The sequence below is a fragment of the Copadichromis virginalis genome, linkage group LG14, assembly GCF_057382275.1.
Source record: "Copadichromis virginalis isolate Kocher_CV1m ecotype Utaka linkage group LG14, C_Virginalis_male_GT1.1, whole genome shotgun sequence".
NCBI lineage: Eukaryota > Metazoa > Chordata > Actinopteri > Cichliformes > Cichlidae > Copadichromis > Copadichromis virginalis.
In genome coordinates, this window is record NC_140631.1 from 28,403,184 (window position 1) to 28,411,130 (window position 7,947).

The 7,947-nt window shown below is 39.0% G+C and overlaps 1 pseudogene; it reads right to left on the bottom strand.

The window, feature by feature from the left end:
- Positions 1–1,780: 1,780 nt before the first annotated feature.
- LOC146694164 (uncharacterized) lies at positions 1,781–6,639 on the bottom strand (annotated as a pseudogene).
- Between the last annotated feature and the right edge of the window lie 1,308 nt (positions 6,640–7,947).

Below are 7,947 nucleotides of genomic sequence, written 5' to 3' on the forward strand. Positions count from 1 at the left end.
TTGCCTTTGTTCTCTGTTACCTCTTCATCTGCAGCTGGCGCAAAGACGCACTTATCCACACAACTGTCATTTGCAAAGTGGGTCTACAAACCCAAGCATTAGGGCCACAGGTGGATTGCCCTATTTCAGTACACCAAGCAAAAAATGTAACACCAACCAACCAACCCAGTGATATCAAGTTCTGTACTGATACAAGATGGCGCTACACATGCTGTAAAATCTTTAAACACTTTCTTAAACCATACTTCAAAGACATTGTTAAGTCCATGACATGTTTTTAGAGTAGGGTTCAATGGTGTAAATTTTCCTTACCATTTCCTATTAACTTCAGACTGAATTAGTATCAGACTGATGACAGATCTTAATATCACATCTATGCATCACAGATGTGAAAGTGTAAGTGAATGGATGACTGTAACTTGTATAAAGTTCTAAGAGTATAAAAGTACTGTATAGGAAAAAGATTTTTTTAGTACATTATTTGTAGTGAATTGTTCTTTCCATTGTTAATTTATATTTAAATGGGCCTTTGTATACACTGTTAGACTTTTCATCGCCACTTTACGGTAACATACTGGCCTCACTGTGCTGTGTTACGGTAGCTTAATGCTCTGCAGGATGATACAGTTTTTTGCTGGTGTGGTATAATACTCTTGGACAAATTATGGTAACACGCCGTAGCCTTTTTTACGGTATCTCACTGGCAACAGTGACGCCAGTGAGATACCGTTATGTCGTTATGTCGTAAATTACGTCAACAAAGTAACATCATACTGTGATTAAAAAATTGGTATACTACTGTTTATTCACGGTATGCCACTGTAAGCCCGCTGCAAGGTAATAAACTGCAATTTATTAACCAGTAACTTACCGTTATCACGCATCATCAGTACCAAAAATATTCATCTCTGCTAGAGGATACCGTGTCCCAACAGGCGGTCATTTACCGTTTAACAGGTCGTAATTTTACCGAAATTTCAGTTAACAGTAACATACTGTAAGAGACTGGAGGGTTCCAAAAAAAAATTGGATGGATGGATGGATGGATGGATGGATGGATGGATGGATGGATAGATAGATAGATAGATAGATAGATAGATAGATAGATAGATAGATAGATAGATAGATACACACACACAAAATATAATTCATGTGCTTTACACCACTTTATTTATTATCACTGATTTTTCCCTGCTGAAATACACATTTCCAAAATCAAAAACTAAAAAGAACTGAAAACATTTTCATTGAGGAAGCACTTGTTTTTACTAAACCATGTAATACATTATTTTCTCAGATGGTTGTACAAACAATAACGATATTATGTCATATCCATATCATGGCAGACAACATATGCTCAAGTGTTGGGTTTTCTTAGTTATATTTTGTAGGGTTTTGAAGTGCCTTGGCATTCATTTTGTTGGCACCATACAAATAAAGTGAATTGTAATGAATATAATATCAAGCCCCACACTTCTGCCTTTATATACACTTTGTCCAAAATACTGGCTCACACCACCAAATCATTGCACAAAACAGGGTCCACGACATGGATGAGCGTGTGTGGTGTGAAGGAACTTGACTGACCTGCACTGAACCCTGATCTTGCTTTGTGGACTGAGTTCATTGATTTGTAGGGTGAGCCAATACATGTGACAATTAAAGTGTAAGTAGCTGAAATAATTTTTAACAAACAGGTAAAAGAAGGGAAAAAAATCAAAACTGTTGCACTCAAAAAACCTATTGGACAGAGACAGCGTCTTGCAAGATGGCAAGAGAGCTTGTCTTCATTGTTGTTCGTCTTGTGTAAATGTCCAGAAAGCATGGGCCATGGATCATCTGTGGAGACACAGGTAACAACACATTGGTCACTTAAATTATACAAGAAATTCACTAAAAATGGCAACAGTTACCTAATTTGAAGTTCTCCACTCAAATTCAGTAAGCCGCTGGAGGAAAGTTGTGACATGAGGGTTAATGTAAACAACCTTTCGCTTCACAGTGGTCCCAGTCTTTCTGCTTGTCCCAACCTTGGAGGTACATTTTGTTCTCTCTTCAGGGTTTATCCTTACAAAAAACTTGCACACGCTGACTCCTGGTATTCCAGGTTGAATACATCAATGTCAGAGACTGACATTGCATCAGCAAAGGTGTTCTCTTTGTCCAGCTCAACAATTACACGCCCCTCTGCACTCACCATCCAGCAGGTGGCGGTCATTGAACTTTGTCCTTAAATGTATAGGGGCAACATGTTGTCATTATGCAACATAAAATAATTGTAATACTTCACTTCTTCACACTGTCTAGATAGTCATAAAGCAAATAGCTACGTACTGTTAATTATTAATGGCCTTATGTACATAAGTCCGTTTTAACATATTATAATTGTACATAATTGGGAATTATTCTGCACATTAAACACACCTAACAAACAGTCAGCCCAGTTAAATTACCAGAGATGAATCAACTCTATGGTTATTTTGGAGTTCATAGTTTGTGCTGCTGTTAAACTTTACAGTATTGACTTCAGTATTTCTGCTGTTGGTGTAGCTAGACTACTACGTTGATCAGTAATATGTATTGTGAAATTTGATATTGTTACTTTGCTGGATTCACTGAGACACTTGTCCAACAACCTTGGTTTATAAAGGAAATTACAGAAATTTGAGCTAACAAAACAGACACTGGATACCTGTGTCCACGAAAAGCTCCTGTGCCAAACAGAAATTCTAATATGGTCTAATCAGCTCTATTTCATAAATGACTTCTTACCAAGCATAATCAGCCTTGGGGTGATGGGCAGGTTGCTCTCTGCTTCAAGGGACATCCTGGTAGATGTTTCCTGCCAGAAAAAGGACCAAGACATTTTATGTAACAAATAAAAAAAATATAACAGGACAGCAAGCAACAGCATTAAACATACAGGGAGTGCAGAATTATTAGGCAAATGAGTATTTTGTCCACATCCTCTTCATGCATGTTGTCTTACTCCAAGCTGTATAGGCTCGAAAGCCTACTACCAATTAAGCATATTAGGTGATGTGCAACTCTGTAATGAGAAGGGGTGTGGTCTAATGACATCAACACCCTATATCAGGTGTGTATAATTATTAGACAACTTCCATTCCTTTGGCAAAATGGGTCAAAAGAAGGACTTGACAGGCTCAGAAAAGTCAAAAATAGTGAGATATCTTGCAGAGGGATGCAGCAGTGTCAAAATTGCAAAGCTTCTGAAGCGTGATCATCGAACAATCAAGCGTTTCATTCAAAATAGTCAACAGGGTCGCAAGAAACGTGTGGAAAAACCAAGGCGCAAAATAACTGCCCATGAACTGAGAAAAGTCAAGCGTGCAGCTGCCAAGATGCCACTTGCCACCAGTTTGGCCATATTTCAGAGCTGCAACATCACTGGAGTGCCCAAAAGCACAAGGTGTGCAATACTCAGAGACATGGCCAAGGTAAGAAAGGCTGAAAGACGACCACCACTGAACAAGACACACAAGCTGAAACGTCAAGACTGGGCCAAGAAATATCTCAACACTGGTTTTTCTAAGGTTTTATGGACTGATGAAATGAGAGTGAGTCTTGATGGGCCAGATGGATTAGGCCCGTGGCTGGATTGGTAAAGGGCAGAGAGCTCCAGTCCGACTCAGACGCCAGCAAGGTGGAGGTGGAGTACTGGTTTGGGCTGGTATCATCAAAGATGAGCTTGTGGGGCCTTTTCGGGTTGAGGATGGAGTCAAGCTCAACTCCCAGTCCCACTGCCAGTTTCTGGAAGACACCTTCTTCAAGCAGTGGTACAGGAAGAAGTCTGCATCCTTCAAGAAAAACATGATTTCCATGCAGGACAATGCTCCATCACACGCGTCCAAGTACTCCACAGCGTGGCTGGCAAGAAAGGGTATAAAAGAAGAAAAACTAATGACATGGCCACCTTGTTCACCTGATCTGAACCCCATTGAGAACCTGTGGTCCATCATCAAATGTGAGATTTACAAGGAGGGAAAACAGTACACCTCTCTGAACAGTGTCTGGGAGGCTGTGGTTGCTGCTGCACGCAATGTTGATGGTGAACAGATCAAAACACTGACAGAATCCATGGATGGCAGGCTTTTGAGTGTCCTTGCAAAGAAAGGTGGCTATATTGGTCGCTGATTTTTTTGTTTTTTGTTTTTTGTTTTTGAATGTCAGAAATGTATATTTGTGAATGTGGAGATGTTATATTGGTGTCACTGGTAAAAATAAATAATTGAAATGGGTATATATTTGTTTTTTGTTAAGTTGCCTAATAATTATGCACAGTAATAGTCACCTGCACACACAGATATCCCCCTAAAATAGCTAAAACTAAAAACAAACTAAAAACTACTTCCAAAAACATTCAGCTTTGATATTAATGGGTTTTTTGGGTTCATTGAGAACATGGTTGTTGTTCAATAATAAAATTATTCCTCAAAAATACAACTTGCCTAATAATTCTGCACTCCCTGTAGAGCTGTATGAAAAAAGCTTACATTTGCTAAGACAAAGAGGGAGTCTTCATCTTCCTTGTAATACTTCATCATGAGAAGTATGGCTGCTGTGCCAACCTTGTTGTTGGTCAAAACTCCCTCACTTTCTATCTGCTGGATGAGTGTCCTTATACCAAGGTTCCATTTGAGCTTCTGGGTGGAGAAATAGTTAACAATCCTTCTGCCTTTGGTTACGAGGGCCTGACCTAAGCACTCACTGACATCGATGCCTGTGAGTTTGTAAAAGTGGTTCGAAAGACCTTTCCGAGTAAACAAGAATGGCCACTGCTCCTGAATTTCAGCTACTGAAAGTGAGGGACAACTGTTGATAAGCTGCCGCTGAGAAATATATGTGATGCACATGAAGTCATCCACATCAGGTCTCTCCACAGCTCCAGGTCCTTCTGAATTAAAAATTGTTAACAAGATGTGTTTCTTTTCCTCTAAAGAAGCTGGCGTTTCCCCCTGAGGAAGTTCAACTGGCTGCCAATTTATACAGCCATAGCTATCTGCAAGGCATCTAACTTTTTTATGTGAGGTTGCATTACTGTTGGGACTGCAGTCTTCCTCATTCCTGGTTCTCTTTGTTTGACGAAGTCTATGTGTTGTATTATCTCGATTAACATGTTGAACTCTAGATTTGATGCTTCTTAGTAGTGAATAATATCCACAACCCAGTCTTTCTCCCGTTTCAGTAAAATCTGCAAATGTTTGAGGGTATCTGTTTATAATGATCTTAGCAACCTCTTCAAAAGATGCACGTTTAGGGTTTCTGCAGTTAACTTGCATGGCCTCCACAACAATTTCTAACCATACTTCTGTCCTCTGGATGACCTCTGTCTCCTCTTGTGATTGCATGGGACAGTTGGAGTGGAAATCATTCCCAAGCTCCAGAGTAATGGTGTCATTCAAATTCTTTGGTCTGCCATCTAAAAAAAAGAGAGATGGTGTTAGATTCAGTGTCTACTTTTGTTACAGCTGCAAAGATCCTGAAAATCCTCTATGATGCTCTGTATAGTGCTGGTTGGCAAGAGCATTTTAGCCTGCATTTTTAAATGACACAAAGTCAACTGTCTTCTAATAGATTAACTGTGTCCTCTCCTTGTATTATGGCAAATCCTCCAATTTCTTGTTGCCTTGACTGCTGAACTGTCTACTTATGTTTTCGAGAAATATGGCTGGAAAATGATGTTCGGACACTGAAGTATTTAGAGCAACCTTCAAATGGACATAATACTTTCTCCCCCATCTTTGATATGAAATCTGAGAGGGGCACAAAGAGCTGTGAAGTTTTGCGCAGCATACCCACATCCAGGAACTTGACAGCCGAGGTCACCAGTGAACATATAAAACTCCTCCTTAGTGGTCTCCCTTCTTGTTCTGTGATTCCTAGGCATATGTGAATGAAGGCAGAAAATGTTCTGAAAGTGGCAGGGCAGTTCTCAGTTCCACAAGAAAGCCTATAGTTAGCTACATGTTTGTGGCTTTTAACATGCAAACTGAACAATATATATTTGCGTGCACTGATGCCACAAAATTTAGAAATACACATAGTTGCAAAAAGTTCAGTGACCAATTACCTTTCCTAAATGACATATGCAATGCAAAAAGTAAGAGTATTGTCAATAGGGACCAATTCCCAGTTTTTACATGATCAAAATTATTCACAAAAGGCTTCAATAAACAGAAAATGTGTGCCGACAAGAGAGCAGTGCACAAAAATGAAAAGATATTTGAGCTCGACTCTTTAATGGGTTTAACATGACTTAGTCAGCACCCCGTACCGTACAGGTAGTACAAGCACACCTGAAAACACTGACCAGCTAACAGCTTTAAGCATTTGGGCGCAACCTCGGTAGTTCACCGATTCACCTGTTGCAAACGTCCAAGTTTCTATCAAGTCTCATAAATCCATTGGCAACTATTACCTAACTAGTCTCTTGAGTCTCCACATTCATAGATATTGACATTTTTTCTTAGCATTTGACTGAAAATATCCTGGTAGGGTAGCTTGAAAGTCAAAACAAACAGTACTAAGAACGCATTTCTGACTTCTCTCGAATAAGAGAAAAAAACACTTACCTTCAGACTGATTAGCTGGTGTCAATCCAACTTTAATGTGTTCCATGTCAGTCCGTTTTAGGGAAAAAGTGTTATATGGTTTCATTTAATTTTGAGATACTCCCGCATGGACGAGCAATTTGGAGTCTAGCAGAGTTATCACGAATAGCATACGATCTTCAGATATAATCCAATCAACCTTGCATTTAACCCGATTGAACATCCAGTTAACTCTGACTACTTCTAAGTTGCACATGTTAACCATCTATTCATCAATAGTTGATGGTTATGTTGTTCTCCTGCTTTGCAGCTTTGTTTGAGTCTGAATTGCGACTTAAACGTGCAAAACTTGAGAAACAGATCAATATTTTCCTCTTGTTGTTATTTAATGGTGGTTGGCAACCAGCGAAAGGAGCATTAACCGCCTCGAGCAATATTTTCTATCCCCATTGTTGTTTTGAAAGTGAATACCCGACGTGTGCGTCATACGTCACGTTGTACGTCAGGTGAAGGTGTGGTGTCGGCTATCGCACCTGTCGCATTACAAAGCTTCAAAAACGTAACAATCGCTTTAAAAACACAACCCAACGCGCTAAACATGAACAAACATAAACACCCGTGTTACATTATCACGTATATCCAGGACATCTCTTCTGAACCAAGACGAAGTGGTGCTACAAAGGAATTATTTGTTTAGGAGAGTGCATTTAATAGCAGTCTGGCCTGCCACAAAATGCACCGCTAAAAATACAGTTTCTGCTTGTCCCAGAATTTATTAATTTTGAGAGTGAAGTTGTAGGACTGATGCTGGTTAGTGGTGTAAGTTTCATGGATGTGACACCTTAACTTGAGTAAAAATGATGACCAGAGCATATTATTAGGTTAGTTCACTGTAGTTAGGCAGAGGTGTCTTAAAAAGTACCACCTTATACAAACCAAATGAAGGTCCAGTATAAGAAAGAATAAGAAGAGAACAAAGGAACACCCTGCTAAATGAAGTCATTTTTAAACATTACTCTAAATGTAGCCATTAGTTTTTGTTGCTGGCCATACAAAAAATAAGTATACTTCAATTATATTTCCCAAGTATACCTTACCTAGTACGTATACTAATAATGCTTCTTGGGATTATATTGGCCCCCGTTTTAGTACATAACAGTATTCTTGAAATTAACTTTTAGATGTACTTTTTGTTCACCATAAATGTACTAGCATAATGTCATAATGTCTACAAGAGTATAATTAAATATACTCGACTCTATCACAATACTAACCTTACAGTATTAATAATGTTTCACATTGTTTGAATAAACAAATACATTTATTAATATATGAGGTTCCATTCAGTTCAAGGAATTAAATTTTAGTGTGGCTG